This window comes from Dendrobates tinctorius, unplaced genomic scaffold (genome assembly GCF_039654945.1).
Source record: "Dendrobates tinctorius isolate UK_male_01 unplaced genomic scaffold, ASM3965494v1 ptg000082l, whole genome shotgun sequence".
Lineage (NCBI taxonomy): Eukaryota > Metazoa > Chordata > Amphibia > Anura > Dendrobatidae > Dendrobates > Dendrobates tinctorius.
Window position 1 is genome coordinate 10,343,210 of NW_027361750.1, and position 14,239 is coordinate 10,357,448.

Below are 14,239 nucleotides of genomic sequence, written 5' to 3' on the forward strand. Positions count from 1 at the left end.
TGGACACTTTTGGATTGTGTGAGGCCCAATGAATATCTGAGCGCTATGTGACAGGCTCGATGGCACAGCTGTGACCAAAGTGACTAGAGGATAAGGGAGATTTTGAATCTCTGCACACACTTTTGGACACTGGACACTTTTGGATTGTGTGAGGCGCAATGAATATCTGAGCGCTATGTGACAGGCTCGATGGCACTGCTGTGACCAAAGTGACTAGAGGATAAGGGAGATTTTGAATCTCTGCACACACTTTTGGACACTGGACACTTTTGGATTGTGTGAGGCCCAATGAATATCTGAGCGCTATGTCACAGGCTCGATTGCACAGCTGTGACCAAAGTGACTAGAGGATAAGGGAGATTTTGAATCTCTGCACACACTTTTGGACACTGGACACTTTTGGATTGTGTGAGGCCCAATGAATATCTGAGCGCTATGTGACAGGCTCGATGGCACAGCTGTGACCAAAGTGACTAGAGGATAAGGGAGATTTTGAATCTCTGCACACACTTTTGGACACTGGACACTTTTGGATTGTGTGAGGCCCAATGAATATCTGAGCGCTATGTGACAGGCTCGATGGCACAGCTGTGACCAAAGTGACTAGAGGATAAGGGAGATTTTGAATCTCTGCACACACTTTTGGACACTGGACACTTTTGGATTGTGTGAGGCCCAATGAATATCTAAGCGCTATGTCACAGGCTCGATGGCACAGCTGTGACCAAAGTGACTAGAGGATAAGGGAGATTTTGAATCTCTGCACACACTTTTGGACACTGGACACTTTTGGATTGTGTGAGGCCCAATGAATATCTGAGCGCTATGTGACAGGCTCGATGGCACAGCTGTGACCAAAGTGACTAGAGGATAAGGGAGATTTTGAATCTCTGCACACACTTTTGGACACTGGACACTTTCGGATTGTGTGAGGCCCAATGAATATCTGAGCGCTATGTGACAGGCTCGATGGCACAGCTGTGACCAAAGTGACTAGAGGATAAGGGAGATTTTGAATCTCTGCACACACTTTTGGACACTGGACACTTTTGGATTGTGTGAGGCACAATGAATATCGGAGCGCTATGTGACAGGCTCGATGACACAGCTGTGACCAAAGTGACTAGAGGATAAGGGAGATTTTGAATCTCTGCACACACTTTTGGACACTGGACACTTTTGGATTGTGTGAGGCCCAATGAATATCTGAGCGCTATGTGACAGGCTCGATGGCACAGCTGTGACCAAAGTGACTAGAGGATAAGGGAGATTTTGAATCTCTGCACACACTTTTGGACACTGGACACTTTTGGATTGTGTGAGGCCCAATGAATATCTGAGCGCTATGTCACAGGCTCGATGGCACAGCTGTGACCAAAGTGACTAGAGGATAAGGGAGATTTTGAATCTCTGCACACACTTTTGGACACTGGACACTTTTGGATTGTGTGAGGCCCAATGAATATCTGAGCGCTATGTCACAGGCTCGATGGCACAGCTGTGACCAAAGTGACTAGAGGATAAGGGAGATTTTGAATCTCTGCACACACTTTTGGACACCTGACACTTTTGGATTGTGTGAGGCCCAATGAATATCTGAGCGCTATGTGACAGGCTCGATGGCACAGCTGTGACCAAAGTGACAAGAGAATAAGGGAGATTTTGAATCTCTGCACACACTTTTGGACACTGGACACTTTTGGATTGTGTGAGGCCCAATGAATATCTGAGCGCTATGTGACAGGCTCGATGGCACAGCTGGGACCAAAGTGACAAGAGGATAAGGGAGATTTTGAATCTCTGCACACACTTTTGGACACTGGACACTTTTGGATTGTGTGAGGCCCAATGAATATCTGAGCGCTATGTGACAGGCTCGATGGCACAGCTGGGACCAAAGTGACAAGAGGATAAGGGAGATTTTGAATCTCTGCACACATTTTTGGACACTGGACACTTTTGGATTGTGTGAGGCGCAATGAATATCTGAGCACTATGTGACAGGCTCGATGGCACAGCTGTGACCAAAGTGACTAGAGGATAAGGGAGATTTTGAATCTCTGCACACACTTTTGGACACTGGACACTTTTGGATTGTGTGAGGCCCAATGAATATCTGAGCGCTATGTCACAGGCTCGATGGCACAGCTGTGACCAAAGTGACTAGAGGATAAGGGAGATTTTGAATCTCTGCACACACTTTTGGACACTGGACACTTTTGGATTGTGTGAGGCCCAATGAATATCTGAGCGCTATGTGACAGGCTCGATGGCACAGCTGTGACCAAAGTGACTAGAGGATAAGGGAGATTTTGAATCTCTGCACACACTTTTGGACACTGGACACTTTTGGATTGTGTGAGGCCCAATGAATATCTGAGCGCTATGTGACAGGCTCGATGGCACAGCTGTGACCAAAGTGACTAGAGGATAAGGGAGATTTTGAATCTCTGCACACACTTTTGGACACTGGACACTTTTGGATTGCGTGAGGCCCAATGAATATCTGAGCGCTATGTGACAGGCTCGATGGCACAGCTGTGACCAAAGTGACTAGAGGATAAGGGAGATTTTGAATCTCTGCACACACTTTTGGACACCTGACACTTTTGGATTGTGTGAGGCCCAATGAATATCTGAGCGCTATGTGACAGGCTCGATGGCACAGCTGGGACCAAAGTGACAAGAGGATAAGGGAGATTTTGAATCTCTGCACACACTTTTGGACACTGGACACTTTTGGATTGTGTGAGGCCCAATGAATATCGGAGCGCTATGTGACAGGCTCGATGACACAGCTTTGACCAAAGTGACTAGAGGATAAGGGAGATTTTGAATCTCTGCACACACTTTTGGACACTGGACACTTTTGGATTGTGTGAGGCCCAATGAATATCTGAGCGCTATGTGACAGGCTCGATGGCACAGCTGGGACCAAAGTGACTAGAGGATAAGGGAGATTTTGAATCTCTGCACACACTTTTGGACACTGGACACTTTTGGATTGTGTGAGGCCCAATGAATATCTGAGCGCTGTCACAGGCTCGATGGCACAGCTGTGACCAAAGTGACTAGAGGATAAGGGAGATTTTGAATCTCTGCACACACTTTTGGACACTGGACACTTTTGGATTGTGTGAGGCCCAATGAATATCGGAGCGCTATGTGACAGGCTCGATGACACAGCTGTGACCAAAGTGACTAGAAGATAAGGGAGATTTTGAATCTCTGCACACAGTTTTGGACACTGGACACTTTTGGATTGTGTGAGGCCCAATGAATATCTGAGCGCTATGTGACAGGCTCGATGGCACAGCTGTGACCAAAGTGACTAGAGGATAAGGGAGATTTTGAATCTCTGCACACACTTTTGGACACTGGACACTTTTGGATTGTGTGAGGCCCAATGAATATCTGAGCGCTATGTGACAGGCTCGATGGCACAGCTGTGACCAAAGTGACTAGAGGATAAGGGAGATTTTGAATCTCTGCACACACTTTTGGACACCTGACACTTTTGGATTGTGTGAGGCCCAATGAATATCTGAGCGCTATGTGACAGGCTCGATGGCACAGCTGGGACCAAAGTGACAAGAGGATAAGGGAGATTTTGAATCTCTGCACACACTTTTGGACACTGGACACTTTTGGATTGTGTGAGGCCCAATGAATATCTGAGCGCTATGTGACAGGCTCGATGGCACAGCTGGGACCAAAGTGACAAGAGGATAAGGGAGATTTTGAATCTCTGCACACACTTTTGGACACTGGACACTTTTGGATTGTGTGAGGCGCAATGAATATCTGATCGCTATGTGACAGGCTCGATGGCACAGCTGTGACCAAAGTGACTAGAGGATAAGGGAGATTTTGAATCTCTGCACACACTTTTGGACACTGGACACTTTTGGATTGTGTGAGGCGCAATGAATATCTGAGCGCTATGTGACAGGCTCGATGGCACAGCTGTGACCAAAGTGACTAGAGGATAAGGGAGATTTTGAATCTCTGCACACACTTTTGGACACTGGACACTTTTGGATTGTGTGAGGCCCAATGAATATCTGAGCGCTATGTCACAGGCTCGATGGCACAGCTGTGACCAAAGTGTCTAGAGGATAAGGGAGATTTTGAATCTCTGCACACACTTTTGGACACTGGACACTTTTGGATTGTGTGAGGCCCAATGAATATCTGAGCGCTATGTGACAGGCTCGATGGCACAGCTGTGACCAAAGTGACTAGAGGATAAGGGAGATTTTGAATCTCTGCACACACTTTTGGACACTGGACACTTTTGGATTGTGTGAGGCCCAATGAATATCTGAGCGCTATGTGACAGGCTCGATGGCACAGCTGTGACCAAAGTGACTAGAGCATAAGGGAGATTTTGAATCTCTGCACACACTTTTGGACACTGGACACTTTTGGATTGTGTGAGGCCCAATGAATATCGGAGCGCTATGTGACAGGCTCGATGACACAGCTGTGACCAAAGTGACTAGAGGATAAGGGAGATTTTGAATCTCTGCACACAGTTTTGGACACTGGACACTTTTGGATTGTGTGAGGCCCAATGAATATCTGAGCGCTATGTGACAGGCTCGATGGCACAGCTGTGACCAAAGTGACTAGAGGATAAGGGAGATTTTGAATCTCTGCACACACTTTTGGACACTGGACACTTTTGGATTGTGTGAGGCCCAATGAATATCTGAGCGCTATGTCACAGGCTCGATGGCACAGCTGTGACCAAAGTGACTAGAGGATAAGGGAGATTTTGAATCTCTGCACACACTTTTGGACACTGGACACTTTTGGATTGTGTGAGGCCCAATGAATATCTGAGCGCTCTGTGACAGGCTCGATGGCACAGCTGTGACCAAAGAGACTAGAGGATAAGGGAGATTTTGAATCTCTGCACACACTTTTGGACACCTGACACTTTTGGATTGTGTGAGGCCCAATGAATATCTGAGCGCTATGTGACAAGCTCGATGGCACAGCTGGGACCAAAGTGACAAGAGGATAAGGGAGATTTTGAATCTCTGCACACACTTTTGGACACTGGACACTTTTGGATTGTGTGAGGCCCAATGAATATCTGAGCGCTATGTGACAGGCTCGATGGCACAGCTGGGACCAAAGTGACAAGAGGATAAGGGAGATTTTGAATCTCTGCACACACTTTTGGACACTGGACACTTTTGGATTGTGTGAGGCCCAATGAATATCTGAGCGCTATGTGACAGGCTCGATGGCACAGCTGTGACCAAAGTGACTAGAGGATAAGGGAGATTTTGAATCTCTGCACACACTTTTGGACACTGGACACTTTTGGATTGTGTGAGGCGCAATGAATATCTGAGCGCTATGTGACAGGCTCGATGGCACAGCTGTGACCAAAGTGACTAGAGGATAAGGGAGGTTTTGAATCTCTGCACACACTTTTGGACACTGGACACTTTTGGATTGTGTGAGGCCCAATGAATATCTGAGCGCTATGTCACAGGCTCGATGGCACAGCTGTGACCAAAGTGACTAGAGGATAAGGGAGATTTTGAATCTCTGCACACACTTTTGGACACTGGACACTTTTGGATTGTGTGAGGCCCAATGAATATCTGAGCGCTATGTGACAGGCTCTATGGCACAGCTGTGACCAAAGTGACTAGAGGATAAGGGAGATTTTGCATCTCTGCACACACTTTTGGACACTGGACACTTTTGGATTGTGTGAGGCCCAATGAATATCTGAGCGCTATGTGACAGGCTCGATGGCACAGCTGTGACCAAAGTGACTAGAGGATAAGGGAGATTTTGAATCTCTGCACACACTTTTGGACACTGGACACTTTTGGATTGTGTGAGGCCCAATGAATATCTGAGCGCTATGTCACAGGCTCGATGGCACAGCTGTGACCAAAGTGACTAGAGGATAAGGGAGATTTTGAATCTCTGCACACACTTTTGGACACTGGACACTTTTGGATTGTGTGAGGCCCAATGAATATCTGAGCGCTATGTGACAGGCTCGATGGCACAGCTGTGACCAAAGTGACTAGAGGATAAGGGAGATTTTGAATCTCTGCACACACTTTTGGACACTGGACACTTTTGGATTGTGTGAGGCCCAATGAATATCTGAGCGCTATGTGAAAGGCTCGATGGCACAGCTGTGACCAAAGTGACTAGAGGATAAGGGAGATATTGAATCTCTGCACACACTTTTGGACACTGGACACTTTTGGATTGTGTGAGGCCCAATGAATATCTGAGCGCTATGTCACAGGCTCGATGGCACAGCTGTGACCAAAGTGACTAGAGGATAAGGGAGATTTTGAATCTCTGCACACACTTTTGGACACTGGACACTTTTGGATTGTGTGAGGCCCAATGAATATCTGAGCGCTATGTGACAGGCTCGATGGCACAGCTGTGACCAAAGTGACTAGAGGATAAGGGAGATTTTGAATCTCTGCACACACTTTTGGACACCTGACAATTTTGGATTGTGTGAGGCCCAATGAATATCTGAGCGCTATGTGAAAGGCTCGATGGCACAGCTGTGACCAAAGTGACAAGAGGATAAGGGAGATTTTGAATCTCTGCACACACTTTTGGACACTGGACACTTTTGGATTGTGTGAGGCCCAATGAACATCTGAGCGCTATGTGACAGGCTCGATGGCACAGCTGGGACCAAAGTGACTAGAGGATAAGGGAGATTTTGAATCTCTGCACACACTTTTGGACACTGGACACTTTTGGATTGTGTGAGGCCCAATGAATATCTGAGCGCTATGTGACAGGCTCGATGGCACAGCTGGGACCAAAGTGACAAGAGGATAAGGGAGATTTTGAATCTCTGCACACACTTTTGGACACTGGACACTTTTGGATTGTGTGAGGCGCAATGAATATCTGAGCGCTATGTGACAGGCTCGATGGCACAGCTGTGACCAAAGTGACTAGAGGATAAGGGAGATTTTGAATCTCTGCACACACTTTTGGACACTGGACACTTTTGGATTGTGTGAGGCCCAATGAATATCTGAGCGCTATGTCACAGGCTCGATGGCACAGCTGTGACCAAAGTGACTAGAGGATAAGGGAGATTTTGAATCTCTGCACACACTTTTGGACACTGGACACTTTTGGATTGTGTGAGGCCCAATGAATATCTGAGCGCTATGTGACAGGCTCGATGGCACAGCTGTGACCAAAGTGACTAGAGGATAAGGGAGATTTTGAATCTCTGCACACACTTTTGGACACTGGACACTTTTGGATTGTGTGAGGCCCAATGAATATCTGAGCGCTATGTGACAGGCTCGATGGCACAGCTGTGACCAAAGTGACTAGAGGATAAGGGAGATTTTGAATCTCTGCACACACTTTTGGACACTGGACACTTTTGGATTGCGTGAGGCCCAATGAATATCTGAGCGCTATGTGACAGGCTCGATGGCACAGCTGTGACCAAAGTGACTAGAGGATAAGGGAGATTTTGAATCTCTGCACACACTTTTGGACACCTGACACTTTTGGATTGTGTGAGGCCCAATGAATATCTGAGCGCTATGTGACAGGCTCGATGGCACAGCTGGGACCAAAGTGACAAGAGGATAAGGGAGATTTTGAATCTCTGCACACACTTTTGGACACTGGACACTTTTGGATTGTGTGAGGCCCAATGAATATCGGAGCGCTATGTGACAGGCTCGATGACACAGCTTTGACCAAAGTGACTAGAGGATAAGGGAGATTTTGAATCTCTGCACACACTTTTGGACACTGGACACTTTTGGATTGTGTGAGGCCCAATGAATATCTGAGCGCTATGTGACAGGCTCGATGGCACAGCTGTGACCAAAGTGACTAGAGGATAAGGGAGATTTTGAATCTCTGCACACACTTTTGGACACTGGACACTTTTGGATTGTGTGAGGCCCAATGAATATCGGAGCGCTATGTGACAGGCTCGATGACACAGCTGTGACCAAAGTGACTAGAGGATAAGGGAGATTTTGAATCTCTGCACACAGTTTTGGACACTGGACACTTTTGGATTGTGTGAGGCCCAATGAATATCTGAGCGCTATGTGACAGGCTCGATGGCACAGCTGTGACCAAAGTGACTAGAGGATAAGGGAGATTTTGAATCTCTGCACATACTTTTGGACACTGGACACTTTTGGATTGTGTGAGGCCCAATGAATATCTGAGCGCTATGTGACAGGCTCGATGGCACAGCTGTGACCAAAGTGACTAGAGGATAAGGAAGATTTTGAATCTCTGCACACACTTTTGGACACTGGACACTTTTGGATTGTGTGAGGCCCAATGAATATCTGAGCGCTATGTGACAGGCTCGATGGCACAGCTGTGACCAAAGTGACTAGAGGATAAGGGAGATTTTGAATCTCTGCACACACTTTTGGACACCTGACACTTTTGGATTGTGTGAGGCCCAATGAATATCTGAGCGCTATGTGACAGGCTCGATGGCACAGCTGTGACCAAAGTGACTAGAGGATAAGGGAGATTTTGAATCTCTGCACACACTTTTGGACACCTGACACTTTTGGATTGTGTGAGGCCCAATGAATATCTGAGCGCTATGTGACAGGCTCGATGGCACAGCTGGGACCAAAGTGACAAGAGGATAAGGGAGATTTTGAATCTCTGCACACACTTTTGGACACTGGACACTTTTGGATTGTGTGAGGCCCAATGAATATCTGAGCGCTATGTGACAGGCTCGATGGCACAGCTGGGACCAAAGTGACAAGAGGATAAGGGAGATTTTGAATCTCTGCACACACTTTTGGACACTGGACACTTTTGGATTGTGTGAGGCCCAATGAATATCTGATCGCTATGTGACAGGCTCGATGGCACAGCTGTGACCAAAGTGACTAGAGGATAAGGGAGATTTTGAATCTCTGCACACACTTTTGGACACTGGACACTTTTGGATTGTGTGAGGCGCAATGAATATCTGAGCGCTATGTGACAGGCTCGATGGCACAGCTGTGACCAAAGTGACTAGAGGATAAGGGAGATTTTGAATCTCTGCACACACTTTTGGACACTGGACACTTTTGGATTGTGTGAGGCCCAATGAATATCTGAGCGCTATGTCACAGGCTCGATGGCACAGCTGTGACCAAAGTGACTAGAGGATAAGGGAGATTTTGAATCTCTGCACACACTTTTGGACACTGGACACTTTTGGATTGTGTGAGGCCCAATGAATATCTGAGCGCTATGTGACAGGCTCGATGGCACAGCTGTGACCAAAGTGACTAGAGGATAAGGGAGATTTTGAATCTCTGCACACACTTTTGGACACTGGACACTTTTGGATTGTGTGAGGCGCAATGAATATCTGAGCGCTATGTGACAGGCTCGATGGCACAGCTGTGACCAAAGTGACTAGAGGATAAGGGAGATTTTGAATCTCTGCACACACTTTTGGACACTGGACACTTTTGGATTGTGTGAGGCCCAATGAATATCTGAGCGCTATGTCACAGGCTCGATGGCACAGCTGTGACCAAAGTGACTAGAGGATAAGGGAGATTTTGAATCTCTGCACACACTTTTGGACACTGGACACTTTTGGATTGTGTGAGGCGCAATGAATATCTGAGCGCTATGTGACAGGCTCGATGGCACAGCTGTGACCAAAGTGACTAGAGGATAAGGGAGATTTTGAATCTCTGCACACACTTTTGGACACTGGACACTTTTGGATTGTGTGAGGCCCAATGAATATCTGAGCGCTATGTCACAGGCTCGATGGCACAGCTGTGACCAAAGTGACTAGAGGATAAGGGAGATTTTGAATCTCTGCACACACTTTTGGACACTGGACACTTTTGGATTGTGTGAGGCCCAATGAATATTGGAGCGCTATGTGACAGGCTCGATGACACATCTGTGACCAAAGTGACTAGAGGATAAGGGAGATTTTGAATCTCTGCACACAGTTTTGGACACTGGACACTTTTGGATTGTGTGAGGCCCAATGAATATCTGAGCGCTATGTGACAGGCTCGATGGCACAGCTGTGACCAAAGTGACTAGAGGATAAGGGAGATTTTGAATCTCTGCACACACTTTTGGACACTGGACACTTTTGGATTGTGTGAGGCCCAATGAATATCTGAGCGCTATGTGACAGGCTCGATGGCACAGCTGTGACCAAAGTGACTAGAGGATAAGGGAGATTTTAAATCTCTGCACACACTTTTGGACACCTGACACTTTTGGATTGTGTGAGGCCCAATGAATATCTGAGCGCTATGTGACAGGCTCGATGGCACAGCTGTGACCAAAGTGACTAGAGGATAAGGGAGATTTTGAATCTCTGCACACACTTTTGGACACTGGACACTTTTGGATTGTGTGAGGCCCAATGAATATCTGAGCGCTATGTGACAGGCTCGATGGCACAGCTGTGACCAAAGTGACTAGAGGATAAGGGAGATTTTGAATCTCTGCACACACTTTTGGACACCTGACACTTTTGGATTGTGTGAGGCCCAATGAATATCTGAGCGCTATGTGACAGGCTCGATGGCACAGCTGGGACCAAAGTGACAAGAGGATAAGGGAGATTTTGAATCTCTGCACACACTTTTGGACACTGGACACTTTTGGATTGTGTGAGGCCCAATGAATATCTGAGCGCTATGTGACAGGCTCGATGGCACAGCTGGGACCAAAGTGACAAGAGGATAAGGGAGATTTTGAATCTCTGCACACACTTTTGGACACTGGACACTTTTGGATTGTGTGAGGCGCAATGAATATCTGAGCGCTATGTGACAGGCTCGATGGCACAGCTGTGACCAAAGTGACTAGAGGATAAGGGAGATTTTGAATCTCTGCACACACTTTTGGACACTGGACACTTTTGGATTGTGTGAGGCCCAATGAATATCTGAGCGCTATGTCACAGGCTCGATGGCACAGCTGTGACCAAAGTGTCTAGAGGATAAGGGAGATTTTGAATCTCTGCACACACTTTTGGACACTGGACACTTTTGGATTGTGTGAGGCCCAATGAATATCTGAGCGCTATGTGACAGGCTCGATGGCACAGCTGTGACCAAAGTGACTAGAGGATAAGGGAGATTTTGAATCTCTGCACACACTTTTGGACACTGGACACTTTTGGATTGTGTGAGGCACAATGAATATCTGAGCGCTATGTGACAGGCTCGATGGCACAGCTGTGACCAAAGTGACTAGAGGATAAGGGAGATTTTGAATCTCTGCACACACTTTTGGACACTGGACACTTTTGGATTGTGTGAGGCCCAATGAATATCGGAGCGCTATGTGACAGGCTCGATGACACAGCTGTGACCAAAGTGACTAGAGGATAAGGGAGATTTTGAATCTCTGCACACAGTATTGGACACTTTTGGATTGTGTGAGGCCCAATGAATATCTGAGCGCTATGTGACAGGCTCGATGGCACAGCTGTGACCAAAGTGACTAGAAGATAAGGGAGATTTTGAATCTCTGCACACACTTTTGGACACTGGACACTTTTGGATTGTGTGAGGCCCAATGAATATCTGAGCGCTATGTCACAGGCTCGATGGCACAGCTGTGACCCAAGTGACTAGAGGATAAGGGAGATTTTGAATCTCTGCACACACTTTTGGACACTGGACACTTTTGGATTGTGTGAGGCCCAGTGAATATCTGAGCGCTATGTCACAGGATCGATGGCACAGCTGTGACCAAAGTGACTAGAGGATAAGGGAGATTTTCAATCTCTGCACACACTTTTGGACACTGGACACTTTTGGATTGTGTGAGGCCCAATGAATATCTGAGCGCTATGTCACAGGCTCGATGGCACAGCTGTGACCAAAGTGACTAGAGGATAAGGGAGATTTTGAATCTCTGCACACACTTTTGGACACTGGACACTTTTGGATTGTGTGAGGCCCAATGAATATCTGAGCGCTATGTGACAGGCTCGATGGCACAGCTGTGACCAAAGTGACTAGAGGATAAGGGAGATTTTGAATCTCTGCACACACTTTTGGACACTGGACACTTTTGGATTGTGTGAGGCCCAATGAATATCTGAGCGCTATGTGACAGGCTCGATGGCACAGCTGTGACCAAAGTGACTATAGGATAAGGGAGATTTTGAATCTCTGCACACACTTTTGGACACTGGACACTTTTGGATTGTGTGAGGCCCAATGAATATCTGAGCGCTATGTCACAGGCTCGATGGCACAGCTGTGACCAAAGTGACTAGAGGATAAGGGAGATTTTGAATCTCTGCACACACTTTTGGACACTGGACACTTTTGGATTGTGTGAGGCCCAGTGAATATCTGAGCGCTATGTCACAGGCTCGATGGCACAGCTGTGACCAAAGTGACTAGAGGATAAGGGAGATTTTGAATCTCTGCACACACTTTTGGACACTGGACACTTTTGGATTGTGTGAGGCCCAATGAATATCGGAGCGCTATGTGACAGGCTCGATGACACAGCTGTGACCAAAGTGACTAGAGGATAAGGGAGATTTTGAATCTCTGCACAAACTTTTGGACACTGGACACTTTTGGATTGTGTGAGGCCCAATGAATATCTGAGCGCTATGTGACAGGCTCGATGGCACAGCTGTGACCAAAGTGACTAGAGGATAAGGGAGATTTTGAATCTCTGCACACACTTTTGGACACTGGACACTTTTGGATTGTGTGAGGCCAAATGAATATCTGAGCGCTATGTCACAGGCTCGATGGCACAGCTGTGACCAAAGTGACTAGAGGATAAGGGAGATTTTGAATCTCTGCACACACTTTTGGACACTGGACACTTTTGGATTGTGTGAGGCCCAATGAATATCTGAGCGCTATGTGACAGGCTCGATGGCACAGCTGTGACCAAAGTGACTAGAGGATAAGGGAGATTTTGAATCTCTGCACACACTTTTGGACACTGGACACTTTTGGATTGTGTGAGGCCCAATGAATATCTGAGCACTATGTCACAGGCTCGATGGCACAGCTGTGACCAAAGTGACTAGAGGATAAGGGAGATTTTGAATCTCTGCACACACTTTTGGACACTGGACACTTTTGGATTGTGTGAGGCCCAATGAATATCTGAGCGCTATGTGACAGGCTCGATGGCACAGCTGTGACCAAAGTGACTAGAGGATAAGGGAAATTTTGAATCTCTGCACACACTTTTGGACACTGGACACTTTTGGATTGTGTGTGGCCCAATGAATATCTGAGCGCTATGTGACAGGCTCGATGGCACAGCTGTGACCAAAGTGACTAGAGGATAAGGGAGATTTTGAATCTCTGCACACACTTTTGGACACTGGACACTTTTGGATTGTGTGAGGCCCAATGAATATCTGAGCGCTATGTCACAGGCTCGATGGCACAGCTGTGACCAAAGTGACTAGAGGATAAGGGAGATTTTGAATCTCTGCACACACTTTTGGACACTGGACACTTTTGGATTGTGTGAGGCCCACTGATATCTGAGCGCTATGTCACAGGCTCGATGGCACAGCTGTGACAAAAGTGACTAGAGGATAAGGGAGATTGGATTGCTTTTAAAAAAGCAGTTTGCGGAGCAGTGGGTAAACAGCAATGCCAGCCTGTCAGGAAGCCTTAAAAGGCAGCCCAACAACCAACACCACTGATACACCACAATATAGCCTCCCCTTGCACTGCACACACAGTGACTGGTGTGTTGTGCAGGCCAAATTGCTAGCAGCAGAAGCAGTTTTTTTTTCTTCTCAGCAGGACAAAAAAAAAAAATTGGGATTGCTTTTAAAAAAGCAGTTTGCGGAGCAGTGGGTAAACAGCAATGCAGGAATGTCAGGAAGCCTTAGAAGGCAGCCCAACAACCAACACCACTGATACACCACTATGTAGCCTCCCCTTGCACTGCACACACAGTGACTGGTGTGTTGTGCAGGCCAAATCGCTAGCAGCAGAAGGAGTTTTTTTGTCTTCTTCCCTGCCTAACGCTCTCCCTACAGAATCAGCAGCAACCTCTCCCTATACTGAGATCGGCAGAAGTAAAATGGCGGTCGGCGTGCACGCCCTTTTATACCCCCTGTGACGCCCACCAAAGCAAGCCAATCACTTGCATGCCCTTCTGAAAGATGCTGGTGACCACTGCCTATGTCATCACGTTGCCCACAGTGTCCGTGGATCCTGATTGG